The sequence below is a fragment of the Vulpes lagopus genome, chromosome 10 (genome assembly GCF_018345385.1).
Source record: "Vulpes lagopus strain Blue_001 chromosome 10, ASM1834538v1, whole genome shotgun sequence".
NCBI lineage: Eukaryota > Metazoa > Chordata > Mammalia > Carnivora > Canidae > Vulpes > Vulpes lagopus.
Window position 1 is genome coordinate 74,181,929 of NC_054833.1, and position 21,424 is coordinate 74,203,352.

General features: G+C 44.1%; 1 long non-coding RNA gene across 2 annotated transcripts; it reads right to left on the reverse strand.

Moving 5' to 3' along the window:
- Window positions 1-639: 639 nt before the first annotated feature.
- Window positions 640-9,480, reverse strand: LOC121500254. 2 transcript variants are annotated; one of them, XR_005990350.1, is made up of 3 exons: window positions 9,331-9,480; window positions 4,081-4,351; window positions 640-1,599 (listed from the first exon to the last, which is right to left on the reverse strand). It is a non-coding gene; the product is annotated as an uncharacterized LOC121500254 (long non-coding RNA). The 2 variants fall into 2 exon arrangements; XR_005990349.1 differs by lacking the exon at window positions 9,331-9,480 and adding an exon at window positions 6,263-6,456 and having other exon boundaries at window positions 4,081-4,378.
- Window positions 9,481-21,424: the final 11,944 nt, after the last annotated feature.

Consider the following 21,424-nt stretch of genomic DNA (forward strand, 5'->3'; position numbering starts at 1 on the left):
ACTGAGCCACCCAGGCATCCCTCCGTGTCCAATTCATAAGTCAATCATGTTTCTCTATCTTCAGAACACATTCCAAATTTGACCACTTCAATCTACTGCCAGCTTTACCCTGTGGTATTTTTCTTTATTTCACTTACTACCTACCGTGATTTGGTAAGTCTATAAGCAATCTTCATTATTTGTGGATTCTGTTTTTGTGAATGCATCTACTTGTTAAAATTCATTTATGATATCAAAATCAATTCTTTTGGTGACTTCATGGTCTACACTCATAGAGAGATGAGAAAATATATGTGCTAGTTAAGCTTCATTCAGGCCTGTAATTATAGTTACAATGCTGTTGGCCATAAATGCAACATTAGAAAATTAACAATATATATTAAATAAAGTGTCTTTAAACAGAAACACATATAAAGTTATATATTGATTGGTTGATGAAAATGTGACCAGAGACTCAAGGAACCTAACCCTATATTTCCCCTAGGAATAGTGGTTCATAGTGACTATATACAATGTAACTGCTACAAATAAGGAGAATCAACTCTACTAGTTTGACTTTAAGATTTTATTTATTTATTTTAGAGAGAGAGAAAAAGACAGCACAAGTGAGTGGGAATGGGGAAGGGTCAGAGGGGGAGGGAGAAGGACAAGCAGATTCCATGCTGAGCTGGGGCCAGATGGGGGCGGGGGGGGGGGGCTCCATACTAAAACCTGAGACCATGACCTGAGCCAAAACCAAGAGTCAGAAGCTCAGTGGGCCACACAACCCAGGCACTCCATATTAATTTGTTATCTGACTCATAGCAAGAATGAAAACTCAGTGAGGGTAGAAACTTTGCCTATCCTGGAATGATGCCTGGCACATAGAAAGTTTTTCATAAATACTTATTGGATCAATGAATGAGTTAGGAGACATTCTGTCTGGACCTCAGGTAATGGGAAAAAAAATCACTGAAATTAAACAGTTTCTGAACATAAGCAACAAATTACAGTAGGATTAGTAGTAATCTACAATGATTACAATAGAAACCACAGATATTTTAAAATCACAGTACAGTGGTAAAAAACTTAAAATATAGTTCTATACACATCAATACTTTGAATTATAGTAGGTATTTTTGCTCACCATCAGATATCATTACTTTAATGTGTTAATAAAGGAACATTTCTGTACCACATATTTTAATAATTGTATTGAGCATAATTGATTTCCTTTGAAATTTTGCGGTTTTTATTTTCTACATTTAGGACATTAAACATTAAAACATTCTGAGAACAGATCCATAGGCCTCCCTAGACTATCAGTGAGATCCATGGCACAGTGAGTGAAGAACTTTGGACTACCTTCAGGTCAAGGTCACTCTCAGGTAACACAGCAAGGATCACGAAGCTACTTAGAACTAGGGATCTACACCCAAATCTGCCTGCATGCATCACCACAGACCAGGCCCCATCTACAAAGACACTCCTCTTTGTGTCCCCCCAGACATCTGGAAGAGCACTGGCAGAAAGTTTCCAAAGGATTCCATACAGGGTATCCATGTGCAGAGCTTCTCACAGGGGCTGGAGGGCATCACTCTTCCAAGGATGGCCCGAAAACTGTTATTGATCAAAGATAAGGAAAAGTACAGAAATTGAAAGAAAGGGTTGAGAAACTTTTTTAGAAATTTGAATCTAACAATAAAAAAACTAAGGCTTGTATTTTGTGTCTTTGTGTCTTTAAAAATGTTCCTTATTTTATAAAATCATCAGTCTGCAAGGGTTGGAAATTGACAAAGTCTAAACAAACAAACAAATCTGGTCTTTTCTCCACACAGAGTTTGAGAATCACTTTTGCCAGGGGATATGGTGGACAGAGATGGGTAGAGACATGAATACAAATGGGAAAATGCTCTGGAAAACAAAACGATGGACACAGGAGTATGTTGGACTGGAAGAACTGGGGAAGGCAGGGGAGGAGAAAGCATTTGAGTTGTGTTTTGACCAACAACTATAGGTGGAGATGACGCCTTTCTGGATATTCCAGGCAATGGGCTCAGTAGAAGATAAGGCAAGGAATGTTGAACACAAGGTGCATCAGAGAAGCAGGACATCAGGCAAGACGGGGCAAATGTCTGTGTGTAGTGAGAAAGCAGCCCGGAAGGGTAGTGGGAGTAAATCACGATGACCTTGGAAACATGGTGGGGATTTAGGGTTTTTCAGTAGATCATAAAAAGCCATGGACTGATTTTGAGCAGGAAGCGAAATGATCATATCTGAGTTTTAAATGATAGTATTTGTTGAGTGAAACTAAATTTAAAAATTCTCAGACACTGACTGTTTCAGAGAAGAGAATTTGCCTCTTTCATCAGAATGTACAAATACACAGAGAATGATTTCCATGCTTGGATGAACACGTGCAAGGATGTGCATGAATAAGGATTGCTCTGGAAAATCAATTTGCCTCTTTTCTCCTGTCCTCTCCTCTCCCCTCATCTCTCTTATTATTTCCTCTCTTTCCTCTCTTGTTCTTTGTGTCTCATTTTGCACTTTCCAGTAGTACTTCCTGTCATGATTGAAAAGGCCTGTATCTGTACTTGGAGCTACTAGCCACATATGGTCACTGAGCCCTTGAAATAGGGCTTCTGTGGCTGAGGAGCTGAATTGTACATTTTATTTAATTTAAATTTAAATAGTCGCACAAAAAATTTTAAATAGCCACATGTGGTTATTGGCTCCCCTACTGGATAGTGCAGAGACTTTTACTCCAATGAAAAGAGGGAAGGAAAAATATAGATTTCAAGGAGACTTCAGACAGGCTGTCAAAGGATAGTTGGTTAATAAGAGTAGTCACAGTAGAAGGGAGATGGAAATGAATCCTGCTTTTAACCCAAATATGTATGTTTTAGCCTATTCATGTGCATTGAGCCTCTTGGAAAGAGGCCTGGGAACCAGGAGCTTAGAGTACCGATTTTGATGTATCACTTTGAACGGGTCACTGACGGGAAGGGTAAGAACTGATGTCACTGAGCATTAACAAAACACCAGGCACAAGGCGTTAAGCATGTTTACAGATTACTACACTTGAATGTCACACAAAGCCATCAAATAGCATTCTTATTTCTATGTTATAGATGAGGAAAGGAGGAGCAGAGGGGTAAGCAAGTTGTCCAAGCCATCCAGGTTGCAAGGTGTAGAGCCAGTATTTAGGTATTTAGAACCAGCTCTAAGGCCAAAACTCTTTCCACTGCACCTCTGGGCTTCCCTAAACTCTTCTGAGCATCTATACCCTCCCTTCTTGTCCTCCCGCACCCCTGCCCCCGTGAGACAGGACAGGCAGTCTTCATGCTGTCTACCCTCCTACCCTCCAGGAGGGTGAAGAAGACCTAAAGGTTGGGAAGGCCCTGATATGTTGACAAGGCCAATGTGCTGAGTGTGCGTAAGGGAGGGAGGTGATATTTTCTGAGAATACAAACAGGGCACAGTGTTCTGAGATGGTTCTCCACTCTCGCGGATATTGAAAATACTTAAAATTTTCCATTTAAGAAATGCCTGAGGCTAGGCCTGCTTCAATCATGTAAAAACCAATATCAGTTTGGAAAGGTTATCACAGCCTTGCCAATTCCAGTCAACATTAAAAATGCAAATGTTTAGTATTTAAATATAGCCTTTGGCCACGGGCATTCAGGACTTCACATAAACCACAGTGGGCAGCCATCTCCCACTGAGGGCTGGGCCGGCTCACTAGGAAGCAAGCCGAGGCTGTGCCTCAAAGTCTGCTTTATACCCAGATGCCACGAAGGTCTGGGTCCTCAGAGGTTGTGGTTGCAGCTGCTGAACTAGACATCCATTCTGGGGACAAAGACCCCGTTGATTTTCTTTGTCCTTATCTTCCCAGGGCCTATCCCAGTCCCTGCTTTGTAGGAAATGCTCAGGGGACATTTATCAAATACTCTAATTCATTCATTCGTCATCTTTTATGGGTTATCCTATCATATCCCAGGCATTTGGGGGAAATATCAAGTAATTCACTATCTAAGAAGGGTGGTAAGATGTGCCAATAAACAATAACAACATAAAATAGTATGAAGTTAATCTTACCGTAGGATTAATTCTGGAGGTCTCTCAACAGGTGTTTGCACATGTTCCAGATGCAGAAAGTTTGTGTGGTCAGACATCGGGATTCTGGGTGTTCTGGGACATGGAGTAACTAGGCAGTGAGATCAGCAATGGGAGCTCTGTGGAAGAGGCGCCAAGAACCACTGCTGAGGGGGGCTCATGTCCTTGGTTGTCTCCTCCACTCAGACTGTAGGTGCTCTGAGAGCTGGATTGTGCTTTATTCAGCTCTGCACTCCAGTACCTCACATGGGGCCTGACACACAGTAGGAAGCAACATATGCTGAATGAATGAATGAATAAATGAACGAACGTTAGGAATCCATAAGGGATCATGGAAGCAGCAGCATTCACTGAGGGTTTAGCATGCAGCAAACATTTAATACACATCTTCTTAGTTAATTAGAAGAACCAAGGTGCAGCTGGGGAGACAAAAACCACATCAGCTACTTGAACAGAGAGAATTGAATGTAAAGGATTGTTAACTGGATATACAGAGGTTAACTGGGTAACTGAAAGGGTAAAATGAAAACTATAAAGTATAACAGAGCCAGCAACTGCAGAAAGCAGCTATCACCCTAGGGATAAGGAACCACAGGGGGCAAGTCACAATTATTAAAAGTCAGAGGCTTGGTAGAGAAACCTTGTGAGCTGGAACTCAGACAACTGAGCAGGGGCCCAGCTGGCCCAGCGCTGGTGTTTCTGGTTGGATGTGATGAGCCTCATGGTTTGTTGAAAACTATAAACCGGCTTCAGCTATGGCAGTGGGGAGGTCTTGCTGTTACCAAGTGAAAGAGCATTGCTGGGGTGACGCTTACAGCTACCCCTCCATGCTTCAAGACCCAGTTCAGATGTCCTCTCCCCTGAGAAGCCTTTTTGATCTCTTCCTTCAGATAGAAGCCCACAGGAAGCAGACAGGAAGACAGAAGTCTTATCTTCCCCCTCCTGCCATGCAGCCCCCTCCAGCAACCCCACTGGTAGAACTTAAGAGGGAGCCAGCTGGACCAGCACATATGTGATTTGCAGATACCTAGCCCCGTCATCACAAAGCAGAATACAGAAGGGTTTTGGAGCCAACATGCCATGGTGTCCTAACTATACAGGAATCTTCCCATCGATGTTGTGATGTAGGTCTGCCACTACCCCCATTATATAGATGAGAAAACCAAAGTAAGTAAGGTCTAAGTAAGTCAAGGTGGCTTGCATAGTAAGTTGATGGAGCAGCAGCCTGATTTGAAGCCAGGTCTTCTCTTAATGGCAATACTCTACCAAGTTTCCCTCACGTTTTTATATTAAGAAAGTGTCAGGAGATAGAACAGATTTGAAGTCCCAGTGCTGTTGAGTTGGCAGCTGGGGATGAGATGGGGTAGGGGGTTCAGGTGTCACCTATTGAGAGCAGGGAAGCAGGCATGGTGAAGTTATGACAAATATCCCCCAGCATGCCAATTTGATCTCTCACTCTACTGTCCTTCAAGAAAGTTCAGATCTTTATTACTTGATCAAAAATTAGCCACTCAACAAGCTCCTCCCCATCCTTCAAGACCCAGCTCAGATGCCACCTCCTCTGAGAAGCCTTTCCAATATCTACAGAGCCAGCCATGCACCCACGCAGTGTCCTCATGGGATCTGATGCCGATACCTGGGTGGGGTTTACTTGACTATATGCTGCACTAGATGGCCGGCTACTTGAGGACAGGCCTGAGTCTATCTGGTCTCTGCCCAACACATGGTGGGCACCCAATGTCTAGGGATAATTATAAAGCCTTATTTCTTCCAGAAGCACACTTCTGTAGGAGCACAAGCACTATGAGGGCCATATTTTTTGGCTCATTCTCTGCTTTCCAGGAGTTCTGGGTCTAGTGCTGAAGACACGTTGAGAAAACACCAAAAACCAACCCCCCTGGTTGAGTCCTTGACTTCCCGCCTTTTCCAAACCATTTTTCTCACTCAGTTAGATGGAAATGGTTTCCATCGGAAACCCCTGCTAAAACCTTCCAAAGGCTTCCTGCTCTTAGGATAAAGACTAACTCTTCAACTTTTTTGCCTAGGACCCCTGCCACCTGTCCCCTGCTCCTCTTCAGCCTTCCATCTCATTGCCCCCATCCCCCACCCTCCTCCTCCTCCTCCACCAGCCAGCTACTGAACCTCACCAGTTTTCCCAACTCACCAAGCTCTTTGCATCTTGGTCTTTGCTGGTGGGGTTTCCTCTACCCAGAACCCTCTCTTCTTGCGCCCTTTGCCCGAATCTCTCTGGCTTATCTTTTAGATCTCAGCTGCTGAGTCACTTCCTCCAGGAGGCTATTGGCAGGGTAACTTGATGCTTCTGGAGCAACCTGCTGCAGATCACGCCTCTTATCCTCCAAATTGTAATGGCTTAGGTTAGCTAGGAACAGTGGGCTTCCTGGCACATGCTTTGTAGAACAGGTATGAATGAATTAAAATCTGCAAACAACAAAAAATGAAGAGCGGTCTCTCCAAGGGAGTTTGGATGTCACAGGCTGCCTATAACGTGGTGAAATAACTCCCACTGTTGAGGCATCTGGTGAAAAGAGGACCTCCGGAATGGTGGGAAAGGCTGGGACTGGAGTTTGAAGGTCAGGGCTGGCGCCTCAGTGATCTGGGGGCAACCAGTCTGACACTATGCTATTTTCCTCATCTACATGATAAGCAGTGTTTTCTTCCATCCTACTAGGTGCTACAGCTCACCCAGGAAATTAAATTGACAAATGACAAATTAGTGAGAGAGAAAACAGAGTTTAGGAGTACGCACAGCATGCATACACATGGGGAAAACTCAATGATGAGCAACTCAAAGGGGTGGTTAGAGTTTGAGATATATATAGCACCTTTTTAAAAAAAAAAAGATTTAAAAAATTTATTCATGAGAGACACACAGAGAGAGGCAGAGACATAGGCAGAGGGAGGAGGAAGCCCGATACAGGACTTGATCCCAGGACCCCGGGATCACACCCTGAGCCAAAGGCAGACACCCAACCGCTGAACCACCCAGACGTCCCTAAATATAGCATCTTAATAAGGACAATAAATTTGTAAGGCAGTGATAAGACGAAGAAAGGGAGGTCTCAACCTTCAGGGGCTGCAAATTGTGGGTAGGTAAATAGATATGGGAGGACGAATGGACGCTAAGGGCTATTTTAGCAGGTGTGCTAAATAGATCCCACTTGGTGCCATATCTGAGCTGCTAAGTGTCTAGAGTTATCTCTTGCAATTAGGAGTTTAAGAGTGGTCCCCCTGGGTCCTCCTCTTCCTTGTGCAGGAGAGGGAGATATCTTTACAAATGGAAATTTAAGTTCTGCTTTTAGGCAAAGAGGAGATAAAGGCAGGGCACTCTTTTGGTGGCTGCCATTTCTCAACTGTCGTCAGGCCAAGATAATCCTTATGACAGAGTGGCATACTTTGGGGTGGCCTATTCTGATCCCTTGCAGACTTAAAATGCTTGTTCCTTCCTCCATTTAGGATTGGGATGGGACGGTGCATGTGGGAACTCTGTACAAACTGTAAAGTGTGGTACAAATATCAGGCATAACCATTTCCACAGTGATCATCTCTGGGAGATAATCTAGGCTGCAGCCTTTGGCGGTTTTAGTCACGGCGGTCCAATCTCAGGCCTCCAGCTTTCTAACTCTTTCTCCCCCAGGGACAGGTGGGGACTTCTTGCAAAGAAGACACATCAAAGCTCCAACGGGGGATTTTTATAGTTCAACGTTGCACAAGCTTCCTCCTTGAGAAATAGTCTGGAGCAAAGGTGAGGAAGCTAATCTAAACTTCCTGCTCCTCAGCCCTCACCCCCCACAGCTGGCTCCTGCTGGCTCCTTTAAGACCCAGCCTGCAGGCTGCTCTTGACTTTTGTTGGCAGTGCCTCCCCATCCCCCTGCCCCCTTTTCTCCTTGGGACTTTCCTCCTGTTCTCTGAGGAAGCAGGAGAGACACATCTAATAAAAAGGACCCAGTGCCTCCCATGGTCCCAGACCCCCAGAGCAATAAATCAAAGGACAGAGCTCATGGAACATGATTCAGCCACAGGAATGGGACATTTCCAAGAATAAAATCCCCCTGAAATCGACTCCTTAACAAAGCAAAAGACATCCATAGAGTAAACATTAACACATGCTTGTGTAGATGGGGATGTGGATGTGAGGGAGGGGCTGTGCATGTGTTTGTATGTGGCAGGTGTAGTAGCAGGGTAGGGTACGGAGGTGTGGGAGGGTATGGGAAGGGTATGGGAAGGTGTGGGAGGGTATGGGGGTGTGCGGATGCGGGTAGGTAGATGGGGGCCATCAGAAGCTGGAGCAAGGAGACCCCTTTGCTAGTAGGTAACAAGAGTAGAGAGAAGAACTCTGCCCCTGTGGTTGTTCCTTAAATCAGGGCTTGGATGTGCTGACAGGCTCCACAGAGGCAACACTGGGGCCAGGGGACACAGTGACGGCTGCAAAATGCAAATGCCAGAGGTGGTGGGGCCAGGGGTATGTGTGGCAGGGAAGGAGGAGGGCGGCCTAGAGGCTGTCTGGCAGCCAACTGGGTTTGCTGCTATCTGGGTGCTCCCAGAGATGGACATTTTGGTGGAGGGTGCAGTTTGCTAGAGAGTGGGGTTATGCAACAGTGAGTCCACCAGCGGGGCGACAGCATGCTTGTTGTAAGTTATCATTTCCAGCAGTTAAAGCCCTGATTTATAAAGGCTCCAAAAGGCTGTGTTCCTGCCTCGGGGCCAGCGGAGGTTTTAGAAGTACATTACAAATGTTGGCTATCATCCTTCATAAAGGAACAATTCAACAAATCGCCCTGGCCCAGAAAGGGGGAAGGTGCATTCCTCAGCCGGCCACCCCGGCTGTCCAGTACAGCAGGGGAAGTCATCTGAGCCAACTCAGGCCTGCCGGTGACCTATGACCTAAGGCCTAGCACAAAAAGAGGGAGCGGGGCCAATCAGATTCCCACCTCAGGAATTTGAACCAAGAAATGCTGAGACATGCAGGCAGTTAGCAGCTGGGCTGGAAGCCATAGGAATGCACTGGAAGGTTCTATCCAGGGGAGTCAGAGCCGCAGGGCCATGAAAGAAGGAGAGATCTGGAGCAAGCACAGAACGGGTTAGTAGAAGGTGTGCAGAGAAGCGAGACTCTGGGAAAGACAAGGAGAAAAGAAGCAACAGGCTGTGATCTGTGGCACACAGCCCATGACACCCGGGCACCTGGGTCCTTGCTCCAGCCCTGACTCCACTTACTGCCTTTCTCCTGAGGGATGGGAGTGGCTCTCTGGTCCGGGAAACCAGTGTCTGACAGAACAGACCGTGACCTTCCTGCAGGATGGTAGGGAGGTTCTGGGTTAAAGGAACCTGATCCTCAGTCCACTGTGGCTCTGCAGGTTATAACAAGGACACTGAAGAACGGTGTGAGCGAGGTGGAGAGTCCAGGCATGATGATCAGCTGCCTCCAACCACATCGGGGACAATGCAAGAATTTGACTTTGAAGGCCTTCGCACATCTAAGTCACGCCTCAGGAAGGAAGGCAGTGCTGTGGAGTGGTTACTTAATGTACTTGACTTACTTAACTTAGCCTGGGTGCTAAGCACAACAAATCCCAGATTCTCTTTCCAATCGTGGGAACCAGGAGCAAATGCACTCTCCTAAGTCTCAGTTTCCACACCTCTAAAATGGAGATAGAGGGGCGCCTGGGTGGCTGTCAGTGAAGCATCTGCCTTCAGCTCAGGTCATGATCTGGGGATCCTGGGATCAAGTCTCGAGTTGGGCTCCCTGCTCAGCAGGAATTCTGCTTCTCCTTCTACTCCTCCCCCTCCTCCCCCTGCTTATGTTCTCTCTCTCTCTCAAATAAATGAATAAATAAAATCTTAAAAAAGAAAGAAAGAAAGAAAGAAAGAAAGAAAGAAAGAAAGAAAGAAAGACAGACATAGAAAAGAGCCTCCTCCCTCAGGTTGTTGGAGGTATTACCAGCAGATGACTTGCCTTGGGTAAGCCTTCCTCTAGCTGCTGTGTATGCTGTATGTAAACTCCTCCAGGAAGGGCTAGAGGTGGAATTAGAGGTTGAGGAATCTCCCTGTAGAATTTTCTCCCTGCAGTGACCAGTGTGGGGCTGTCCACTGACAGGTGCACACCGTTTCTCTTTGTCACCCAGGGATTCTGTAGGGAAAGAGGCTTTTTTTTTTTTTTTTGGAAAGAGGCTTTCAGGGTCACCCTGGCTGCAGACAGGCCTTACTGAACCAGGCTTATTAATAGAAGCCTCCATTTCTGTCTTAAAATAGCCACACAAGTTATTTAAATGAGCTTCCAGGTGGGTGGTCAGATAGCTTTTTTTTTTTTTGCCTTTTTATTGTCTTCCTCTTAGGAGAGTTCAAGAGCTCTCATATTTTTCTATTTCATTTATAACAAAACAGTCATAACAGGAAGATACATTGCTCTGTGTAACTTCCTGAGTCGAGGATGTTCAGGCTGTCTGAGGGGGTCCCACACCAAGTGCCACTCCTACTCATCCTTCACACCCCTTTTTACAGTATCTTTGGCAGACGCTCATCTGCCAGGCATGTTGGGAGTACTGGCTCCAACAGGATGGGCCTCGCTGGGGGAGGGGCCTCCCTAGGGGAGGAGCACTGCATTTGGAGGGGCAAGGACCTGACTCAGACTTTTCCCCTCCATTTTAATCCTTTAAGCCATAGAGGGTCCCTGCCTGCAAGCAAAGAGTCTCTTTCCTAACCTCAAACCCACACACCCCCTGCCACCACCATTTCTTTCCCTCCATGTGTTTCTCACTCACTCTGCTCCCAAATCCTATTCCGCCATTACATCTTCCTGAACCCTCCATCCATTCTGAAGGTTCACATCACTTTTGTCTTAAAAGTCAGTGCTTCTTCTGTGGCTTTTCAGGGGAAAGTGGCTCACCCTCTCAGACTCATTCCCATTCAGTAGAAATAGTGGCTGGATTGTCCTGCCTCTTCATTGTCACTCTGCACACTGCTTGTCCTTGCTCATATCTTTCTTTAAGCCACATGCCATCCAACCAGTCTTCTCTTAAGCACCAAAAACTCTCAAAAGCTCACTCACTGAATCATTCATGGCCTGGCTCTCAGCCTTCCTCTCTTGCTGCAGTTCTGCAACACCCTAGGAGATTTCAGTGCCCAGGCAGACAACTGACAAGACTGCTACATCTTGAGTATTACTTTTTTAAAAAAAAAAATTATTTATTTATTCATGAGAGACACAGAGAGGCAGAGACATAGGCAGAGGGAGAAGCAGGCTCCCCATGGGGAGCCCAATGTGGGACTTGGTTCCAGAACCCCGGGATCATGACCTGAGCCAAAAGCAGATGCTCAACCACTGAGCAGCCCAAGTGCTGCCTTCTTGGGTCTTCTTAACCCCAAGAGACTTCACCTTCTCTGTATTTCAGCCACCACTCCCAGGCTCAACCCCAGATTGTGTCATGACCCAGGCCTGGGTCATCTAGATTCCAATAACTTCCTTTATGGTTGCATTCTCCCATCCTTTTAACTATCTCATGACCTCATACCCATGAAACCTGCACTTTGATTTCCAAGAGACCTCAGCTCTTCGGTCCTTCTGTTTCCTTCAGTCCATCAGTCCTGGTTGGAGTTCAGCCCCTGTAGGTGATCATGAACCGCACTGACACCAGTACCATCACTTTCTTCCTGTGGCTATCCTGCTATGTCTTCCTCTCCCAACAAATTCCAGTTATTTTCTTCTAATCTGAGTGGAGACCATTCAAGTCTAGCTCCTCAACCTGTGTCCTGCCCCTCCCCGACTGACTCCTCTCTTCTTTGCTTCAACTCCCCCACTCCTCTGATAGTTTCCTTTTATTCTATACACCTATCTAGGTTATTCCCTCTGACAAAAGCTCTTCTAAGACCCTATCACTCTCCAATTTGACTGCTCCCCACTAGAATCTATTCGTGTGTGGCCCCATTCTTCATCTCCTACACATTCCCTAGCCTAATCCACTCTGGCATCTGTTCTGACCATTCAGAAAACTGTTTTCTCTAAAGTTATTATCCCAGGTACTATTACTGTGTGATAAATTACAAATTGCCCCAAACTTAGTGGCAAAAAACAACCATTTTATTATGCTCATGCATTCTGAGGGTAAGTCAGATGGGTCACATAATATAGCTTTTCTCTGCACCATGGTGTCTTCTGACCAGAGACCTAAGCATGGCCTCTCTGTGTGGTTTGGCTTCCTTGAAGCATGGCAGCCTCAGGGTAATCTGGTTTCTCACGCAACATGCTCTTTGGCTTCTCCCCCAGGGAGGCACTATCTATGTGCCATCAGCTCCCAGATCTGTGCCACCACAGGTCTCTAAGCATCAGCCTGGAGACCCATCAGCCTGGCGGATGTGTCCAAAGATACATGAATTTCAGCATGAACAAAGTTGAACTCACCATCTTCCACTCTAAACTGGCTCTTCTCTTGGTATTCTTCTTCTCTCTTAGGGATACATAGTTGTCTAAACTTTGACTCTTCCTTTTTCCTCACTCCTCCTCACTCCTTGTTTACCAAGTCATGTTCATTCTGTCTCTTAAATATTTCTACAAATTTTATCATTTTACAAATGAAAAGATTAAGAATCAGAGAGATTACTTTCCAAGACTAAACAGCTATCAAGTATTTATTCTTTCATGTGTCAATCAAACACTTACAAGTACAACTGAGTTCTCTGAACTGGAATGAAAAAGCTTGTAAAACATGGTTCCTGGTTTTCATGGCCAGAGATAGGCAAGTAAGCAGTAGATTGCTATGAGGTATGATAAATGATGTAATTGTGGGAAGCACTGGGTACAACAGAGGCAGTGAATGTAGGGGCTTTATTAGTTAGCTATTGCTGTGTAACAAATTACTCCAAACTTTGGTTGCTTAAAACAACAAATGTGTATTAGTTCATAGTTTTTTGGGTCAGAAATCTGGGTAGAGTTTAGTTGGCTCTTCTGGCTCAAGGCCTCACAAGGCTGCAGTCAGACTATGTAGGACTAAATCATCTCAATATTTGACTTGGGGAGGAGGGTTTCACCCTGAAGCACACTCACTTGGCTGTTGGCAGGCCTCATACTCTCACTGGATATTAGACAGTTTCTGGCCCTTCCAGTGGGCTACTCAGGACAAGGTATCTGACTTCTTTCAGAGCAAGGGTTCTGAGAGAAGAAGAGTAAGGGAAGAAGAGAGGAAGCCCAAGAGGCAAGTCAGTCTTTTTGCACCCTAATCTTGTAAGTGATAGCCTATCCTTTTTGCCATATTTTACTTGCTAGAGGTGAGTCACTAGGTCCAGCTCATACTCATGGGGACAAGGTTGCACAGAACATGAATATTAGGAGGAGGGGATCACTGGGGCCATCTCAGACACAGTCAGTTGTGGAGGTGAGGTGATACTCAGGAAGAGTTGGTTAGGTGAAGAGCTATGTAAGACTGTCCTAGGCAGGGAGAATGCTAAATATAACATGACTTGAAAGTAAGAAAGACCTGAGGTTGGAAGAATTGCATGCTCAGGAAGGGTAGAGTATAGGCTGCTATCCATATGGAGATTAGAAGGCAAATTGATGTTGTTGAGATTTGTTTGTTTGTTTGTTTGTTTTTTTGAGATCTGTTTGATAACTAATTCTGTCGTCCACCCGGTGACCTGTGTCTCCCAACTTAACAGCAAATGTCTTGCTTAATATGTTATTGTCCACAGTGTAATTTAACCACATTTTAAATAGTTAATCAATATTGACTATTTCACAAACACAACAAAGCTTCATTATATAGAAAGATAAAGAAATTGAACTTACAACCTCTTTCCTTTTTACAAAACCTCAAAAATAGTCAGAATGCTTTTCCAGGAGAGCACATTTATAAATCATTACCAATGTGAAAGGCACGACTAGTATTTCCAGTTATCAGTGGGTGGAGATGAACTGACACTTTGGAATGTATTTATTTGTTTTTAAATAAAATTTTACATTAAACTATAACACAGAAAAGCACACAAATAAAGCACAGTGCAATGAATTTTCACAAAGTAACATAGTCTCATAAGTATTATCAGATTTGAAAAATAGAACATCGTCACCTCCCAGATCTCCCTTGTGCATCTCCAAAGATATCCACAATCCTGATTTCTATCACCGTGGAGTAATTCTTCCTGTGTTTAAACTTTATCAACTGGAGTCATACACTCTCTACTTTTAGTACTTGTTACTATCATCATTTTGGTGAAATTCTAATTTTTTTTCTCTTTACAATTTTTTTTTTAAATTTTTATTTATTTATTTATGATAGGCACACAGTGAGAGAGACAGAGAGGCAGAGACACAGGCAGAGGGAGAAGCAGGCTCCATGCACCGGGAGCCCGATGTGGGATCCGATCCCGAGTCTCCAGGATCGCGCCCTGGGCCAAAGGCAGGCGCCAAACCGCTGCGCCACCCAGGGATCCCTCTTTACAATTTTTTTAAAAATTTTTATTTATTTATTCATGAGAGACACAGAGAGAGGCAGAGACAAAGGCAGAGGTAGAAGCAGGCTCCATGCAGGGAGCCCGATGCGGGACTTGATCCCGGGTCTCCAGGATCACACCCCAGGCTGAAGGAGGCACCAAACCACTGAGCCACCGGGGCTGCCCTCTTTACAATTTTTTTAAAGTAAGCTCCACGCCCAACATGGGGCTCAAACTCACAACACTGAGATCAAGAGTTGCATGCTCTACCAACTGAGCCAGCCAGACGCCCCTTCCATATTGTTTTATGTAGCAGTAGTTCCATTTTCACCACTGTTTAGTATTCCATTGAAGACTTAAACACAATTTATCCATTCTACACCAAATGTTTTCTAGTTTGGGGAAATTATGAATAGTACCGCTATTACTATTCATGATTATGCCTTATGATGTACATATGCACACATTTTTTATTAGGTCTCTGTCTAGGGGTGGAATAATATATTCAGTGTTAGTAGCTATTGACAGTTTTCCAAGGTGGTTGTACCAATTTGCACTCCAGGAACAGTGTTTTTGAGTTTCATTTGCTCTACATCTTTGCTAACACTTTGTATTATTAACATTTTTACTACAAGTTATTCTAAAGAGCGTGCAGTGATAAATTATTGAGGTTTCATCTGCATTTCTCTAATAACTGATGATGTTGAGCACTTTTTCATATCATTGGCCTTTCAAATACCTTCTTTTGTGAAGTGTTCATTTAAATATTTGCTCATTTCCCTATTGGATTTTTTAAAATTTCTTTGTAGACATTCTTAATATATTGTATTAGTTTCCTAGGAAAGCCATAACAAAGTACCACAAACTGGGTGTCTTAGACAACAGAAATATATATTATCACTGTCCTGGAGGCTAGAAGTCTGAGATCAGGGTGTTGGTAGAGCTGGTTCCTTCTGAGGGCTATGGGAAAACCTCTGTTCTATACTCCTCTGTTTTATACTTCTGTTCTATACTTCTCTCCTAGCTTCTGCATGGTTTGCTGGCAATCTTTGTTTTTCTTTGGCTTGTAAGAGCTCTGCCTTCATCTTCACATGGTGTTCTCCCTTTGTATGTGTCTCTGTATCCAAATCTCACCTTTTATAAGGATACCAGTCATATTGGACTAGGGGTCCAGCCTACTCCAGTATGACTTCATCTCAACTAATTGTATCTGCAATGACTATTTCCAAATATGGTCACATTCTAAAGTACTAAGGGTTAGGATTTCAACATATGAATTTTGAGGAGGGATACATTCAATGAATAAAATATATGTTTGAAAACATCTTCTCTCAGTCTATGGTTTGTTGTTACACTCTCTTAATTGTGTTGTAGTAGATTAAAGATGACCATAAATTCTTTTTCACTCTGTCCATTGAGAGTTGGTGTTTATTATTCACTCCTTCTGAATCTAGGCTTGCCCTGTGACTGCTTAGCCAATAAAACATGTTGAAAGTGACATGATACCATTTCTGGGCTTAGCCTTTGAGAGATTGAGCAGCTTCTACTTCTTCTCTCTTAGAAAACTTGCTTTTGGGACACCAGTCTATGAGAAACCTGAGCCATATGGAGGGGCATGTGCAAGTACTCCTGAGTTAGCAGCCATTCCTGAACTCCCAATCAATAACCAGCATTAACTAGCCAGCACTGGAAAGAGACATCTTGGACATTCCAACCCAAATGAACTTTATATAACTCAGCCCCAACCAGCATAACATGGAGCAGCAGATCTGCCCAGCTGAGCCCAGTCAACCCACAGAATCAGAAGAGGGAATAAAATGGTTGTTGTTTATGTCAATAAGTTTTTTGTTTGTTTTTATTGTCAGTAAGTTTTAATGAACAGAATAAAATACTTATTTAATGTATCTTTTGGGGGGTTCGGTGCTTCTGGTGTCTTAAGAAATATTTGCTTCCTTCTAGCACATGAGATTTTACCTAAGTTATATTCTAGGAGCTAATTATCTTTCACATTTTAAAAAAAGGTTTTATTTATTTATTTGAGAGAGAGTTAGGGAGAGAGCATGAGTAGGGGGAGAGGCAGAGGGAGAAGCAGGGAGCCATGGACTTGATCCCAGGACTTCGAGATCATGACCGGAGCCGTAAACAGATGCCCAACCGACTGAGCCACCCAGGTGCCCCAACTTGTACGGGTTAATTTGTATTACCTAAATGATTTTTACATATGATATAACATAGTGGGGGCATATTTCTTTTGAATTTAATAATGATAACGTTTTTTAAAGATTTTATTTATTTATTCATGAGAGACACAGAGCGAGAGAGAGAGAGAGAGAGAGAGAGAGAGAGAGAGAGAGAGAGGCAGAGACACAGGCAGAGGGAGAAGCAGGCTCCATGCAGGGAGCCTGATGTGGGGCTCGATCCTGGGACTCCAGGATCATGCCCTGGGCCAAAGGTGGCACTAAACCACTGAGCCACCCAGGCTGCCCCTAATAATGATAACTTTTTTGAATTTAGAATTAAGTGTGCAGTATAAAACACCAACAGAGTAGTAATTTAATACCAAAGTAAGTAAAACTCTGTAATTATCTACTTTACCTATCTGCACTCCTATCACTCCCAATAGGTCTCAAGACAATGACGATTTAGTTATTTATTCATTCATGAAACATTTCTACAGAGCTAGGATTTACATTATACGTGCTCGATTCTGAACGAGGTGCTGAAAATCATCCAATGAGATACAGGCCTTTCTTCATGTAATTACAGTCTTGTGGGGAAAATGGGCAATAACACATAGTTTAAGTTGTAATGAATGTGTGAAAGAAAAGCAGAGATGCTATGGGAGTGGAGTCCAGGAACTCCTAAGTTAGTCCCAGGGTTGGAGCTACATCAGAGAGGTTCCTTGGAGAAGTGACATTTAAGCTGAGGTTCACAGGATAAATATTGATTATCTAAGGCAGAATTCGAGGGTAGGAAATTTTAGGCAGAAGAAAACAGCATGTGCAGAGAACTCTAGGCAGGAAAGAACCCAGTGTGTTACAGAAACTAAGAGGAGTCTCGTGGCTACAGGAGAGAGGGTAAGGGGGACACAAGTTAAGACTGGAGAGATGGAAAAAAAAAAAAAGACTGGAGAGATGGGAAGGGGCTAGACCTATGAACCTTCTTAAAGGAATCCAGACTTTATCCCAAGAGCAGTGGGATGCCTTTGATGGGTTGTAAGCAGAGGAGGGGCATGGCTAGACATGTGTATCTGAAGATCACTAAGGCTGCCTTATAATACAAGGTAGACCACGAGCAATGTCTGGCATAGGCTTCAAAATTCCAGGGTAGTTCCAAGCATGGAGAAATCCCATTGTTTGAATTATCAGGAAGGCCTTCATGGAGGAAGTACCATATTATAGTAGAATCATTCAGACATGGGAAGATGGTGTGTGTGTGTGTTTTGGGAGGCAGAGAAGGAAGCATCTAGGTGTAGGGAGTAGCCTGTGCTCAATCACAAAGCTAGATATGTAGGGGGCATGTTTAGGGAATGGTGAACTGCCCAGTATGGCTGGAGGATAATGAGAAATAAACCTGGAAGGATAGGTTGTGGACATGAAGGGCCTGGAATGTATACATGGATACATATATGTACAGCCCATTTTCATCATGCGCTGATCTGTGTTGGCCAAGCTGCTTATTTGTAATATTTACTTATAACCCCCAAAATAAATACCTGTGGGACTTTTGTAGTCTTTTGTAGACATGTGCAAGTGGTGAAAATTTTGAGTTACCCAGGGTGCATGTTCACTGCTAAGGTTGAGCAAGATCACCCTCTCCCTTCTTGTTTTCACTCTCATGCTCTAAACCAGTGTCCGTTTTGTGATCTACTTAGCAGAGCTTTTTTACATTTTTTGGTGCTTTTTGTAGGTGACTTCACTGTTTAAAATAGCCCCAAGGCACAGTGCTAAGTGCTACCTACCTAGGGGTCTAAGCACAAGAAGGCTGGGATGTGCCTTATGGCGAAAATACATGTGTTAAATAACCCTCATTCAGGTGTGAATTATAGTGCTGCTGGCCATTAGTTCAATGTTAATGAATCAACAATGTACCTGATGGGGATTAAGGAGTGCACTGTTTGTGATCAGAACCAGGTGATGGATTATTATATTGTACACGTGAAACGAATATTATTTTGTATGTTAACTGACTGGAATTTAAGTAAAAACTTTAAAAACAAGCAAATAAATAATAAATAAATAAATAAAATAAACATATAATGTATGTTTAACTAAAAAGGTAAAAACAAAGTTGAATATTTATCAGTTGATGAAAATGTGTCCAGAAGCTTGTAGGAACCTAACCCTGTATTTTCCCCTGGGAGCAATGGTTTAGTATTAGCAATTTCAGTGTTTATGGTCACTTTATAGGATCACTGAGAATAATGAGAATTGACTGTATCTGTACACATATTTCCCCCCTCGAAAGTTGGTTATTAAACATTATTGATACACCACTGGCTGAGGCAGACCCTACAGGAGTTCACCACGCTGTGGACGGGTTAGTGAACTATGCTCTCAGAGCTGGGCAGTGTTTTCTTGAAGCAGGATCTTAATGACACAACTCCATGTTAGCAGCAATTTCGAAACCCTCACAGGGGGTTCAGTCTTTGGAGTCACTAAGTTTGAATTCTCACCTCTTCAATTTACTGGTTGTGTGTCCTCAGGCAAGTAACATTGTTATCCTTGATGGGAGAACAATGGCCATTTGACAGTTTTATTGTGAGTCCTGATGAGACCATGTATGTAAAACACCTAATTTAGTGCTTGGCACATATATGCATAGGTGACAAATACCTGTTAATCCAGCCAATGGGAGCTAGGAGGCCTTCCATTCTCTGCCTGCTGCTCAGGGCAGGCTTTGATTACAGAGCTTCACGATACAGCAGTGTTGTGCTCAGTCATTCTAAGTCAGCTTTTCAGACTCACTCTGTCTGAAACACCCAGGCTGGGCCTTGCACTGGAGATGCCCAAATCGGAGATTCTAGAAGACCTGCTGCCCAGAAGGGGTCCTCTCTTTCTAGGACCACACAAGGGGTCCACCTTCCAGTCTAACTCTTGTTGTTCCCTTGTTATGGAAAAATAGACAGTTTTCTAGCCAGTGACTCTGGGTCTCTGGCTCCCAGTTTGGGGGGCGTGGGGTGGCAAAGGGGTGGGTCTCTTCGCTTAGTCCACTTTTCATCCTGTTTCTTGATATGCTAATCTGGGATTCAGAAGCCCTGGCTGCCCCAGTTCAGACCTTGCTTTCTCTGACTCAGCTTTAACCTCAAGATACAGCTTCATTTCTGAGTCATCGGGCTGCGCTTTCGAGGACAGCAGTCTGGCACTCCTGCTCTATCTTCCCAGGAAAGGTGCTATGTCTCCACACCCCAGTGCCAGTCCTATGCCTAACTTGGCTCACAATGCCCAGAAACCAAGAAACAGATTTTTAATGAGTTTGGAGGATTCAGAGGAAAAAGGTTCCAGGACCAGGAGTCAGAACACTGGGTTCAGTTCCAGCTCTACCAATTAGCAAACTTGAGCTCGTCATGGAAGCCTCCTGAATTGGAGATTGCTCTTCCGTAAAGCATAAGTAGTAATCCATACTGGGTCCATCCCACAGGGACATCTGGAGGCCTACATGAAATCGTGTGAAGTGTCTCCAAACTCCAAGGCACATACCCCTATCCTATGGGCTAGATCAGGTCCACAAACTCATTTCATTTGGCTTGAACAACACTGACCTAGAGTTAGAGTGTTTAGCACTTGTAAAATGAGTTACCACAATTGGGCGACTTCACTTAAATATCTGATGTGCAGCTTCTCTTTAAAAATGAGAAGATCTGGGGGATCCCTGGGTTGCTCAGTGGTTTAGTGCCCGCCTTTGGCGCAGGGCGTGATCCTTGGAGACCTGGGATCTAGTCCCGCATCAGGCTCCCTGCATGGAGCCTGCTTCTCCCTCTGCCTGTGTCTCTGCCTCTGTGTGTGTGTGTCTCTCTCATGAATAAACCCTTTAAAAAAAGAGAGAGGGAGAGAAGATCTGGCCATAAATTCCATGCCCTTGTGAAGATTAATAAAGAGAAACCTCACTGAAGTGGATTCAGGGTGCTAGAAGGGGAGGCTGCTAGGGGGAGCCCTACCACTCAATGTCAATTACAGGAAAAAACTCTCAATTACTGACCCCTAATAGAAGAATCTCAACAGGGAAAAAGTATCAATTACAGGCCCAAGAGGGAAAGATGTACTTTGCATCTCCTACAACAAATAGCCTACCCTTCCAACTCAGCCACTGAAAACCTGTTGTTACCCTCAACTCTCCCTTCTCTCCACTGCACTTTTGTTCCAAACAACCCGTCCCAACCCCCTCCTTCTCCATAAAATAACGCTCTTCTCTTTTGTTTGTTGGACTTGCCTATGGTTTTGCTCTGGCTTCCTTGCCCTGGATTGAAATTCTCTGCTATTCCCAAATAAACCCATTTTTGCTGTTACAGTAACTGGCAGTTTTAGTTTTAGGGTTAGTACCCTGAGGGGCAACAACCCACTACAGCTGAGTAGCAGCAGCCCCTTCACTCGAGCAGGAGCCTGGAGCTGCCTTCAAGCTCACCACTACTCCCAGTTACTTCCCAGTACCGGGGCCAAACCTCTGTTGCCATTGTTTGTCATCCTAGGGCTATTAATTTGCTTCTAGTGGAGCCCTAGGAGAAGTGGATCTTTATAATAACCATGTTTCCATCAAGATGGGAAAGTGAAAGTCCCAGAACTGTCCCTTGCCCCAAACTATCTCCCCCTTCAGGGCTTCCATGTGAAAAATGCAACCCCTAAAAAAAAAATGCAACTCCTTTGGTTAAGTTTTACCAGGTGCCAACTGACCC